Below are 14,129 nucleotides of genomic sequence, written 5' to 3' on the forward strand. Positions count from 1 at the left end.
TGTTTACCCAGGGGGCCAGTTCACTATCCCTCAGGCCTTTTGAAGGAAAGACTATAGTTTAAAAAAACAAATATTATGAACAAATTCATGTGCACACTGCACATCTTGATTTGAAGTTCAAAAAAAAAATAAATGGGGCACATACACCCGGCAGAAAGGATCAACGTCCTCGGCTGTCTGCATGTGGCCCACAGGTTGTAGTTTGAGGACCCCTGCCCTCGGCATTCACCAAGAGGATGTGGTTTCAACCCAAAAGCTTGGAGACTCTACAATTTGTTTAAAAGTGATGGGGCAGAAGGAGTCCCTGATTGACCCACGCAAGACTAGTTTTCCCATCCCCTGTTACTAAGAGTTCATAGTTATGGTTAAAGGGAAACAGGATATCCCGATCTGATCCCGTTACTTCAAGTGTGGGCTGACATTGCCACTAAGAAGCCTGCAAATATAAAAGACTTACTCCCTCCCGGAAAGAAAGGGCCCTTGTTTCCAAGGTTTCAGGAAACATGGAAGGACCGGAAAAACAAACGGTCCAAGTTCCCAAAACCACATAGGTGGAGGCCATCCCTCCCCATCACCCTCCCCCACCCCTCCCCTTCCCCATCCCTCCCCCACCCCTCCCCTCCCCTGCCCTCCCCATCACTCTCCCCTAATCGGCTTTATCCCATTTTGCAGGAGAACTCTGGGAGTGGGAGAGCTGGCTTCAAACCCTTTCTTTCAACCCCCGCCCTATAAGGTTTCTAGGGTCCAGAAATAGAAAACTTCTAACAGGCCCTTATTGAGTCACTCCCTCCCCCACCGGCCCCCCAAACTCACCCCCACCCCTAACAAGCAGCCCCCCACACACACTAGTACTGGTATGACTTCCATACTCATCAGCCCACCTGGAATGCTTGCCAACAACTTCTCCAGGTGATGTTCACAACGGAGGAGGGTAGCCCTTCCAGACAGAGGCCCAGTAAGCAGTCAGTGAACCTGATGGTCAGCGAGCGGGCACTCCCCACTTGAGAGAAACTCTTTTGGCCACTACACCAACAATGTGGGATCTCAATTCCTAGCAAGACCCAGAGGACTTTACCAGGTATCAACCATTGCTCTTACATGACCCTCTGCAGAAGAGCTAGGAAACCTATGAATTTATCTAAGGTCAGTGAGAATTTTCAGGTTCCTATAAGAGAATATCCGCCTGCCTTTCTAGAGTGGCTGAGGGAAGCCTACGGGCTTTATACCCCTAACGGCCCGGAGGCACTGAAAACAGGAGGGCAATAAGTATTGCCTTTATTACTCAGTCAGTCTGCCTCAGACATGACAAAGAAGTGGGAAGTGTTTGAAGGGAAAAATCTTAGCGATTTGGTACAAGTGGCTCATTGAGTGTATAACAACAGAGATGACCCTAGCACGAGAGAGACAAAGAAGCTAGCTAAAATAATCGTAATTGACATGAGATACCCCAGAGACTCAGGAAAAGGAGAGCATGGCCCACTCACGGAGAGACTAACCTGTGGGCACCGCCAAGCCATGGGGAAGGACCAATGTGCCTACTGCAGGAAAGAAGGACACTGGAAAAATCAGTGCCTTGAAAACCCCAGGAGAGGTGCACGACCCTCCACTAGAGTGGATGGGCCTCATCTGCACGTAGAAAGACCCAAGCAAGAGACAATAATGCTTGAAGAAGCTCAATGAAGGGGTCAGGGCTCTGTTTCACTTCGCCGCCAAAAGCCCAGGCTAACTCTCCAAGTAGGAGGCCAGGCAGTAAATTTCTTGGTGGACACAGGGGCCACCTTGTCAGGTTCAGAAAGGAATATGGGCACATTTTCAAGAAGAAAGATGTGAATTACTGTGAGCCTATGATTCCTTCCACAGATAACTCACACCAGAAGGTTTGCATGGAGGGTAGGTGGGTTTCCCAAGACAACAAAATAACAAATATCTATCAGCCCTTTGGCCCAGTTAGCCACCTGGTTATGATATCACTGGCTTCTGGCTCAGCTGCTGAGCCAGTGAAGCAGTTATAGCAGGAGAAGACTAGGTGGCCGGTGGCCATCAACGGAAGGACCAAATCTCCACAGTGGGCTTCCTGTTTCAATATGGAGCCACGTATGTTACCTGCTGGACACCATCTCTATCCTGAGCTCATAATTGCCATCGCAGGTCTAGAATGCGGCGCGCAGGTACACACTATATGAAACAGTCTCTGATTAACCCCTCTCGATAACTTGCTGACATGGGAGTCTGGATAATCCTGTACATTTACTTTGCAGATTAAAAAACTCACTCAAAAACACACGGGAGTTGACCCAGAGACACACAACTGGTTAACAACAAAGTCATATTCACAACCAGCGTCTGGACCAAGAGCACGGTGCCCCACAGAACTGTGCCCATTGAGCAGTCAATATCTCCTGGACTCTCAAAAGATCTGAGCTGATACCCACCCCCCCACATCCTTGCAGCCCCAAAAGATTGTATTTCACAGGATGGCACCGGATCTGCAGCTCGCGGAGAGGGACATATTTGATCAGAGAACACAGGGCAGAACAAGGGGGAGGAGGGGAGAATGGAGCACATCCTGGCCCAATACACCTTGAGGATGATGTTCCCAATCAGAGAAGCCAATCCACAGAGAAGACCACATGGGCAGCCCCACGATGAGAAACGTCCCTCAAAGACCCATAGCCTTAGAGGGGACAACACTGGACACACAGTGTGGGAACTGCGCCCGAACTGATCCTGCCACTTCGATGCATGACACTAAGAGAGTGCAGCGGAAGAGTAAGAAACCGGAGCATCAAAGTCCCCGGGGAATGCCAAAGGTGGACTTTGTGGTCAGGGTTCGGTGCCCCCACAGACTGGACTGGAAAACACTCCTAAAGTTCACCACACAGTCCTTGTACTTTTCTTTCTGGTTAGTGTTGTTTTCTTTTAGTGTCATTGGATTTGGGTTGGGTTTTGTTTTCATTTTTGTTTGTTTTTTTTTCTTTTTGCTGCTTGGTTTAGCTCAGTCTTGTTTTGTGCATGTTATTACCTTTACAGGTCTGTCTAATTAAGAGAGGCTGGATGAACAATCTGGAGGAGTAAACATGTGACCGGCCCTTTCCATTGGGCATGGGAGTGAGCACGGTGGGGGGAAAGGAAGTGGTGTAAAGAAACCCAGAGACAAGGGTACAACAAGTGATGGAAAACGGTAGTGAGGGGGATGTAGGAGGCCTGGTAGGGCGTGATCAAAGGTAATGTAACCAAGAGGAATTACTGAAACCCAAAGGAAGACTGAGCATGTCAGTGGGCACAAGAGGAAAATCAAAGAGTATAGAAGAGTGAGCTGGGAAGCAAGGGCCAGTTATAGACGTCTAAATAAAGGCATGTACATATGTACATATATTTACAAAGGGGCATGGGGAAATAGATCTATGTCCATATGTTTATAGATTTAGTATTAAGGTAGCAGATGGACATAGGGCCTCCGCTCAAGGACTCCCTCATTGCAATAACACTGTTCTATTAAATTGGCATTCTAAGATGCTCACCTTCCCTACACAATCACTGACCACAAAGCGGCTGCATAAGCAAATGTGGTGAAGAAAGCCGATGGTGTCCAGCTACCTAAAGATATAGCGTGTGGGGTCTTAAAGGCCTGAGGGTAAAGAAACAGCCATCTGGCTCTGAAGCAACAGAGCCCACATGGAGAAAGCATACCAGCCTGTGTGATCACAAAGTTTTAAAGGGATAAGGCAACAGGCATCATGAGAACAAAAAAATCTTATCATGGAGAATGAGAGGGGACTGCCGGGTATAGACCCAAAACCTATTTGCAGTGCACTGGACATCCCCTTACAGAAGGATCTCAGAGTGGAGATTAAAGAATACAGGGTATGAGACAGCAAAGATGAAACACAACTTTCCTCTAGTTCTTAATGCTTTCTCTTGCCCCACTATCATGATCCCAGTTCTACCATACTAATCTGGCCAAACTAGAGAAGGTATTCTAGTACCGATAGGAATTTCAAACACGGGGGATCCAGAGTGGATGGGCCCTTTACCAGTGTTATGAGTGGAGATACTGGGAGGGTGGAGGAAGGGCAGGATGGAAAGTGGGAACCGATTACAAGGATCTTCATTGACCTCAAAAGAAAGGTGGGTGAAAATATGACAAAAGAATTAGTACATTTCCAAGGATTGATGAGGGATGGGTGGCGGGCATTGAGGGGGGAAAAATGAGGAGCTGAGGCCAGGGGCTTGGGTGGAGAGTGGATATTTTGTGAATAAGGAGGGCAATTAATGTACAGATGGGCTTCAAACAGATGATGTATTTATGGATTGTGGTTAGTGTTGTAGGAGCCACTAATGAAAAGATCATAAAAGAAACAAAAATAATCTTGGCAGAGGGCTCATGCAAGGATGATCTCAGGCTGGATTAGACCAGTCAAAACAGCTACTGGAGTCGCCTCACCCTGTGTCTATTACTGAGTCAGCCATGATGCTTAGGACCCACAGCCCCAGCAGCTGGCCAGAGAGGGAGGTGGATCTCTGAGGCCATTCCACAGGGGGAATGGTCCTCTGTCCTGCAGGGCCCACCCTCCTTTGTAAGCATGCTGCCTGGGGCAAGGCTTTCATGGAGTCCACACCATGGGAGCTCTACTACTCATGGGGGATTGGCAGGAAGCCTCTGCTCATGCGCACACACCACCAACTAGCTGGAGGATCTCCGTGAACAAAGCCTGAGGCAGACAACAAGCCCACTAACTGATGCTGTAAGAGATACAATCAGCATCCAGAAACCTGCAACTGGGAGTAAGAGGCAGCATACCTTGGTCCCAGCCCCTCCCATTCTAATCTACAAGGAGTGACATTGCAAAGCAGAGGGTTTTCATAAAGCACTTCCAGGACTGTGGAATGAGCAGCCTCGTTTGTGGACATGGATACTCTGTGATCCAGACGTACTACCTCCTCCCTTACAGTCAGCTGAGACAAAAACCCTTGCAAGCAGAAAGCCATGCATCTGAACAGTATCCACCAGCCACTCATGTGCAGCACAGCTGCCTCCAAAGAGCCTTCCTGAGTGAGAGAGAAATCATGCAGAAGCCTGGTCTGCACTCAAGAGAGTTTTATGAGCGTTAGGGAGGCGTGGTGGGCAAGTCTGGCCGACCCCAGTGGCTGAATTGAATTTACATGGCCTAGATTGGTCAATCCAGGTACAGGAACCACCCAGGTGACCTCCCCTTCATGGCCAGAAATCTGGACCTCTGAGCATGCACAGGGTGCCTCTCCTAACTGGGCTCTTATCTTGGCCCTATGGGCATGCATAACGGATGCCCCAGTCCCTAGTATAGCTACCTAACATTTGCCCCCCTGAAGAGATATGGACCCAAATCTTTGGGGGTACTGGGCGACGACATCTCTAGCTGCTTCCTGCTGGCAAAAGGGGCGAGGTGGGGCTTTGGGTCCATACCCTTCCTACACTGCTGGGAGGGGTTGTCCATTGAGGGCAACTTTATCCAGGATGGATAAGGTTGAGGTGGTCCAGGAGATGGTAGTCGTGGACCTGGCACACTTGGTTCAGAAGCTTTAATCACCCGATAACTTCTGAGAAAAACAAACGGTCTAAAAGGTGAACAGTTTGACTACGACAAGGCTAAGCTTGTGAGGTGGCAGTGGCCTTGAAATTAGGTGAGTGTCACAGGAAACAAAAATAATCTTAGGATTACCAGACATGTGTGTTTGTTCATTGGAAGTACAGGAAGAGGGATAAAAGCATTCACACTTTCCCCTAGGAGGGCACAGGTTTGGGCACTACTAGGTGCAGTCGGATCACTGATTCATTTATGATGCTAAGGTCTTGGACCCGCTGATAAGACCCATCCTTCTTTTTAACCCTATAACGCTTCAATTTTAATTTTGGGAAAAAATTTTCTTTTTGTTGTGGACTTTCATAGTTATAAATATATATATATGTATTAATATATACATTTTTTAATGTTATGAAAACATCATGCTTCGCGTTATAGAGTTAAATGGAAATAATGGGCTAGTGCAGGACGAGTCAAAAGTGACCAAAATAGAGTAACTGCCTAAGTCATTTTGAATTTTCTTGGGTTCAATTGGAGTAAAGGCTTGTAAATTACCCGGGGTCCAAATTCCCATGGTGCCTCCTACAATGGGTAGAATGTTCAGGGATGTTTCAGGGCTGGGAGATTAATAACCCCTAAGTCCAGGATACCTTAGGGCAGGGGTCCTTAAACTGTTTACCCAGGGGGCCAGTTCACTATCCCTCAGGCCTTTTGAAGGAAAGACTATAGTTTAAAAAAACAAATATTACGAACAAATTCATGTGCACACTGCACATCTTGATTTGAAGTTCAAAAAAAAAAAATAAATGGGGCACATACACCCGGCAGAAAGGATCAACGTCCTCGGCTGTCTGCATGTGGCCCACAGGTTGTAGTTTGAGGACCCCTGCCCTCGGCATTCACCAATGGGATGTGGTTTCAACCCAAAAGCTTGGAGACTCTACAATTTGTTTAAAAGTGATGGGGCAGAAGGAGTCCCTGATTGACCCACGCAAGACTAGTTTTCCCATCCCCTGTTACTAAGAGTTCATAGTTATGGTTAAAGGGAAACAGGATATCCCGATCTGATCCCGTTACTTCAAGTGTGGGCTGACATTGCCACTAAGAAGCCTGCAAATATAAAAGACTTACTCCCTCCCGGAAAGAAAGGGCCCTTGTTTCCAAGGTTTCAGGAAACATGGAAGGACCGGAAAAACAAACGGTCCAAGTTCCCAAAACCACATAGGTGGAGGCCATCCCTCCCCATCACCCTCCCCCACCCCTCCCCTTCCCCATCCCTCCCCCACCCCTCCCCTCCCCTGCCCTCCCCATCACTCTCCCCTAATCGGCTTTATCCCATTTTGCAGGAGAACTCTGGGAGTGGGAGAGCTGGCTTCAAACCCTTTCTTTCAACCCCCGCCCTATAAGGTTTCTAGGGTCCAGAAATAGAAAACTTCTAACAGGCCCTTATTGAGTCACTCCCTCCCCCACCGGCCCCCCAAACTCACCCCCACCCCTAACAAGCAGCCCCCCACACACACTAGTACTGGTATGACTTCCATACTCATCAGCCCACCTGGAATGCTTGCCAACAACTTCTCCAGGTGATGTTCACAACGGAGGAGGGTAGCCCTTCCAGACAGAGGCCCAGTAAGCAGTCAGTGAACCTGATGGTCAGCGAGCGGGCACTCCCCACTTGAGAGAAACTCTTTTGGCCACTACACCAACAATGTGGGATCTCAATTCCTAGCAAGGCCCAGAGGACTTTACCAGGTATCAACCATTGCTCTTACATGACCCTCTGCAGAAGAGCTAGGAAACCTATGAATTTATCTAAGGTCAGTGAGAATTTTCAGGTTCCTATAAGAGAATATCCGCCTGCCTTTCTAGAGTGGCTGAGGGAAGCCTACGGGCTTTATACCCCTAACGGCCCGGAGGCACTGAAAACAGGAGGGCAATAAGTATTGCCTTTATTACTCAGTCAGTCTGCCTCAGACATGACAAAGAAGTGGGAAGTGTTTGAAGGGAAAAATCTTAGCGATTTGGTACAAGTGGCTCATTGAGTGTATAACAACAGAGATGACCCTAGCACGAGAGAGACAAAGAAGCTAGCTAAAATAATCGTAATTGACATGAGATACCCCAGAGACTCAGGAAAAGGAGAGCATGGCCCACTCACGGAGAGACTAACCTGTGGGCACCGCCAAGCCATGGGGAAGGACCAATGTGCCTACTGCAGGAAAGAAGGACACTGGAAAAATCAGTGCCTTGAAAACCCCAGGAGAGGTGCACGACCCTCCACTAGAGTGGATGGGCCTCATCTGCACGTAGAAAGACCCAAGCAAGAGACAATAATGCTTGAAGAAGCTCAATGAAGGGGTCAGGGCTCTGTTTCACTTCGCCGCCAAAAGCCCAGGCTAACTCTCCAAGTAGGAGGCCAGGCAGTAAATTTCTTGGTGGACACAGGGGCCACCTTGTCAGGTTCAGAAAGGAATATGGGCACATTTTCAAGAAGAAAGATGTGAATTACTGTGAGCCTATGATTCCTTCCACAGATAACTCACACCAGAAGGTTTGCATGGAGGGTAGGTGGGTTTCCCAAGACAACAAAATAACAAATATCTATCAGCCCTTTGGCCCAGTTAGCCACCTGGTTATGATATCACTGGCTTCTGGCTCAGCTGCTGAGCCAGTGAAGCAGTTATAGCAGGAGAAGACTAGGTGGCCGGTGGCCATCAACGGAAGGACCAAATCTCCACAGTGGGCTTCCTGTTTCAATATGGAGCCACGTATGTTACCTGCTGGACACCATCTCTATCCTGAGCTCATAATTGCCATCGCAGGTCTAGAATGCGGCGCGCAGGTACACACTATATGAAACAGTCTCTGATTAACCCCTCTCGATAACTTGCTGACATGGGAATCTGGATAATCCTGTACATTTACTTTGCAGATTAGAAAACTCACTCAAAAACACACGGGAGTTGACCCAGAGACACACAACTGGTTAACAACAAAGTCATATTCACAACCAGCGTCTGGACCAAGAGCACGGTGCCCCACAGAACTGTGCCCATTGAGCAGTCAATATCTCCTGGACTCTCAAAAGATCTGAGCTGATACCCACCCCCCCACATCCTTGCAGCCCCAAAAGATTGTATTTCACAGGATGGCACCGGATCTGCAGCTCGCGGAGAGGGACATATTTGATCAGAGAACACAGGGCAGAACAAGGGGGAGGAGGGGAGAATGGAGCACATCCTGGCCCAATACACCTTGAGGATGATGTTCCCAATCAGAGAAGCCAATCCACAGAGAAGACCACATGGGCAGCCCCACGATGAGAAACGTCCCTCAAAGACCCATAGCCTTAGAGGGGACAACACTGGACACACAGTGTGGGAACTGCGCCCGAACTGATCCTGCCACTTCGATGCATGACACTAAGAGAGTGCAGCGGAAGAGTAAGAAACCGGAGCATCAAAGTCCCCGGGGAATGCCAAAGGTGGACTTTGTGGTCAGGGTTCGGTGCCCCCACAGACTGGACTGGAAAACACTCCTAAAGTTCACCACACAGTCCTTGTACTTTTCTTTCTGGTTAGTGTTGTTTTCTTTTAGTGTCATTGGATTTGGGTTGGGTTTTGTTTTCATTTTTGTTTGTTTTTTTTTCTTTTTGCTGCTTGGTTTAGCTCAGTCTTGTTTTGTGCATGTTATTACCTTTACAGGTCTGTCTAATTAAGAGAGGCTGGATGAACAATCTGGAGGAGTAAACATGTGACCGGCCCTTTCCATTGGGCATGGGAGTGAGCACGGTGGGGGGAAAGGAAGTGGTGTAAAGAAACCCAGAGACAAGGGTACAACAAGTGATGGAAAACGGTAGTGAGGGGGATGTAGGAGGCCTGGTAGGGCGTGATCAAAGGTAATGTAACCAAGAGGAATTACTGAAACCCAAAGGAAGACTGAGCATGTCAGTGGGCACAAGAGGAAAATCAAAGAGTATAGAAGAGTGAGCTGGGAAGCAAGGGCCAGTTATAGACGTCTAAATAAAGGCATGTACATATGTACATATATTTACAAAGGGGCATGGGGAAATAGATCTATGTCCATATGTTTATAGATTTAGTATTAAGGTAGCAGATGGACATAGGGCCTCCGCTCAAGGACTCCCTCATTGCAATAACACTGTTCTATTAAATTGGCATTCTAAGATGCTCACCTTCCCTACACAATCACTGACCACAAAGCGGCTGCATAAGCAAATGTGGTGAAGAAAGCCGATGGTGTCCAGCTACCTAAAGATATAGCGTGTGGGGTCTTAAAGGCCTGAGGGTAAAGAAACAGCCATCTGGCTCTGAAGCAACAGAGCCCACATGGAGAAAGCATACCAGCCTGTGTGATCACAAAGTTTTAAAGGGATAAGGCAACAGGCATCATGAGAACAAAAAAATCTTATCATGGAGAATGAGAGGGGACTGCCGGGTATAGACCCAAAACCTATTTGCAGTGCACTGGACATCCCCTTACAGAAGGATCTCAGAGTGGAGATTAAAGAATACAGGGTATGAGACAGCAAAGATGAAACACAACTTTCCTCTAGTTCTTAATGCTTTCTCTTGCCCCACTATCATGATCCCAGTTCTACCATACTAATCTGGCCAAACTAGAGAAGGTATTCTAGTACCGATAGGAATTTCAAACACGGGGGATCCAGAGTGGATGGGCCCTTTACCAGTGTTATGAGTGGAGATACTGGGAGGGTGGAGGAAGGGCAGGATGGAAAGTGGGAACCGATTACAAGGATCTTCATTGACCTCAAAAGAAAGGTGGGTGAAAATATGACAAAAGAATTAGTACATTTCCAAGGATTGATGAGGGATGGGTGGCGGGCATTGAGGGGGGAAAAATGAGGAGCTGAGGCCAGGGGCTTGGGTGGAGAGTGGATATTTTGTGAATAAGGAGGGCAATTAATGTACAGATGGGCTTCAAACAGATGATGTATTTATGGATTGTGGTTAGTGTTGTAGGAGCCACTAATGAAAAGATCATAAAAGAAACAAAAATAATCTTGGCAGAGGGCTCATGCAAGGATGATCTCAGGCTGGATTAGACCAGTCAAAACAGCTACTGGAGTCGCCTCACCCTGTGTCTATTACTGAGTCAGCCATGATGCTTAGGACCCACAGCCCCAGCAGCTGGCCAGAGAGGGAGGTGGATCTCTGAGGCCATTCCACAGGGGGAATGGTCCTCTGTCCTGCAGGGCCCACCCTCCTTTGTAAGCATGCTGCCTGGGGCAAGGCTTTCATGGAGTCCACACCATGGGAGCTCTACTACTCATGGGGGATTGGCAGGAAGCCTCTGCTCATGCGCACACACCACCAACTAGCTGGAGGATCTCCGTGAACAAAGCCTGAGGCAGACAACAAGCCCACTAACTGATGCTGTAAGAGATACAATCAGCATCCAGAAACCTGCAACTGGGAGTAAGAGGCAGCATACCTTGGTCCCAGCCCCTCCCATTCTAATCTACAAGGAGTGACATTGCAAAGCAGAGGGTTTTCATAAAGCACTTCCAGGACTGTGGAATGAGCAGCCTCGTTTGTGGACATGGATACTCTGTGATCCAGACGTACTACCTCCTCCCTTACAGTCAGCTGAGACAAAAACCCTTGCAAGCAGAAAGCCATGCATCTGAACAGTATCCACCAGCCACTCATGTGCAGCACAGCTGCCTCCAAAGAGCCTTCCTGAGTGAGAGAGAAATCATGCAGAAGCCTGGTCTGCACTCAAGAGAGTTTTATGAGCGTTAGGGAGGCGTGGTGGGCAAGTCTGGCCGACCCCAGTGGCTGAATTGAATTTACATGGCCTAGATTGGTCAATCCAGGTACAGGAACCACCCAGGTGACCTCCCCTTCATGGCCAGAAATCTGGACCTCTGAGCATGCACAGGGTGCCTCTCCTAACTGGGCTCTTATCTTGGCCCTATGGGCATGCATAACGGATGCCCCAGTCCCTAGTATAGCTACCTAACATTTGCCCCCCTGAAGAGATATGGACCCAAATCTTTGGGGGTACTGGGCGACGACATCTCTAGCTGCTTCCTGCTGGCAAAAGGGGCGAGGTGGGGCTTTGGGTCCATACCCTTCCTACACTGCTGGGAGGGGTTGTCCATTGAGGGCAACTTTATCCAGGATGGATAAGGTTGAGGTGGTCCAGGAGATGGTAGTCGTGGACCTGGCACACTTGGTTCAGAAGCTTTAATCACCCGATAACTTCTGAGAAAAACAAACGGTCTAAAAGGTGAACAGTTTGACTACGACAAGGCTAAGCTTGTGAGGTGGCAGTGGCCTTGAAATTAGGTGAGTGTCACAGGAAACAAAAATAATCTTAGGATTACCAGACATGTGTGTTTGTTCATTGGAAGTACAGGAAGAGGGATAAAAGCATTCACACTTTCCCCTAGGAGGGCACAGGTTTGGGCACTACTAGGTGCAGTCGGATCACTGATTCATTTATGATGCTAAGGTCTTGGACCCGCTGATAAGACCCATCCTTCTTTTTAACCCTATAACGCTTCAATTTTAATTTTGGGAAAAAATTTTCTTTTTGTTGTGGACTTTCATAGTTATAAATATATATATATGTATTAATATATACATTTTTTAATGTTATGAAAACATCATGCTTCGCGTTATAGAGTTAAATGGAAATAATGGGCTAGTGCAGGACGAGTCAAAAGTGACCAAAATAGAGTAACTGCCTAAGTCATTTTGAATTTTCTTGGGTTCAATTGGAGTAAAGGCTTGTAAATTACCCGGGGTCCAAATTCCCATGGTGCCTCCTACAATGGGTAGAATGTTCAGGGATGTTTCAGGGCTGGGAGATTAATAACCCCTAAGTCCAGGATACCTTAGGGCAGGGGTCCTTAAACTGTTTACCCAGGGGGCCAGTTCACTATCCCTCAGGCCTTTTGAAGGAAAGACTATAGTTTAAAAAAACAAATATTACGAACAAATTCATGTGCACACTGCACATCTTGATTTGAAGTTCAAAAAAAAAATAAATGGGGCACATACACCCGGCAGAAAGGATCAACGTCCTCGGCTGTCTGCATGTGGCCCACAGGTTGTAGTTTGAGGACCACTACCCTCGGCATTCACCAAGAGGATGTGGTTTCAACCCAAAAGCTTGGAGACTCTACAATTTGTTTAAAAGTGATGGGACAGAAGGAGTCCCTGATTGACCCACGCAAGACTAGTTTTCCCATCCCCTGTTACTAAGAGTTCATAGTTATGGTTAAAGGGAAACAGGATATCCCGATCTGATCCCGTTACTTCAAGTGTGGGCTGACATTGCCACTAAGAAGCCTGCAAATATAAAAGACTTACTCCCTCCCGCAAAGAAAGGGCCCTTGTTTCCAAGGTTTCAGGAAACATGGAAGGACCGGAAAAACAAACGGTCCAAGTTCCCAAAACCACATAGGTGGAGGCCATCCCTCCCCATCACCCTCCCCCACCCCTCCCCTCCCTCATCCCTCCCTCACCCCTCCCCTCCCCTGCCCTCCCCATCACTCTCCCCTAATCGGCTTTATCCCATTTTGCAGGAGAACTCTGGGAGTGGGAGAGCTGGCTTCAAACCCTTTCTTTCAACCCCCGCCCTATAAGGTTTCTAGGGTCCAGAAATAGAAAACTTCTAACAGGCCCTTATTGAGTCACTCCCTCCCCCACCGGCCCCCCAAACTCACCCCCACCCCTAACAAGCAGCCCCCCACACACACTAGTACTGGTATGACTTCCATACTCATCAGCCCACCTGGAATGCTTGCCAACAACTTCTCCAGGTGCTGTTCACAACGGAGGAGGGTAGCCCTTCCAGACAGAGGCCCAGTAAGCAGTCAGTGAACCTGATGGTCAGCGAGCGGGCACTCCCCACTTGAGAGAAACTCTTTTGGCCACTACACCAACAATGTGGGATCTCAATTCCTAGCAAGGCCCAGAGGACTTTACCAGGTATCAACCATTGCTCTTACATGACCCTCTGCAGAAGAGCTAGGAAACCTATGAATTTATCTAAGGTCAGTGAGAATTTTCAGGTTCCTATAAGAGAATATCCGCCTGCCTTTCTAGAGTGGCTGAGGGAAGCCTACGGGCTTTATACCCCTAACGGCCCGGAGGCACTGAAAACAGGAGGGCAATAAGTATTGCCTTTATTACTCAGTCAGTCTGCCTCAGACATGACAAAGAAGTGGGAAGGGTTTGAAGGGAAAAATCTTAGCGATTTGGTACAAGTGGCTCATTGAGTGTATAACAACAGAGATGACCCTAGCACGAGAGAGACAAAGAAGCTAGCTAAAATAATCGTAATTGACATGAGATACCCCAGAGACTCAGGAAAAGGAGAGCATGGCCCACTCACGGAGAGACTAACCTGTGGGCACCGCCAAGCCATGGGGAAGGACCAATGTGCCTACTGCAGGAAAGAAGGACACTGGAAAAATCAGTGCCTTGAAAACCCCAGGAGAGGTGCACGACCCTCCACTAGAGTGGATGGGCCTCATCTGCACGTAGAAAGACCCAAGCAAGAGACAATAAT

The sequence above is a fragment of the Tenrec ecaudatus genome (assembly GCF_050624435.1).
Source record: "Tenrec ecaudatus isolate mTenEca1 chromosome 2 unlocalized genomic scaffold, mTenEca1.hap1 SUPER_2_unloc_8, whole genome shotgun sequence".
NCBI lineage: Eukaryota > Metazoa > Chordata > Mammalia > Afrosoricida > Tenrecidae > Tenrec > Tenrec ecaudatus.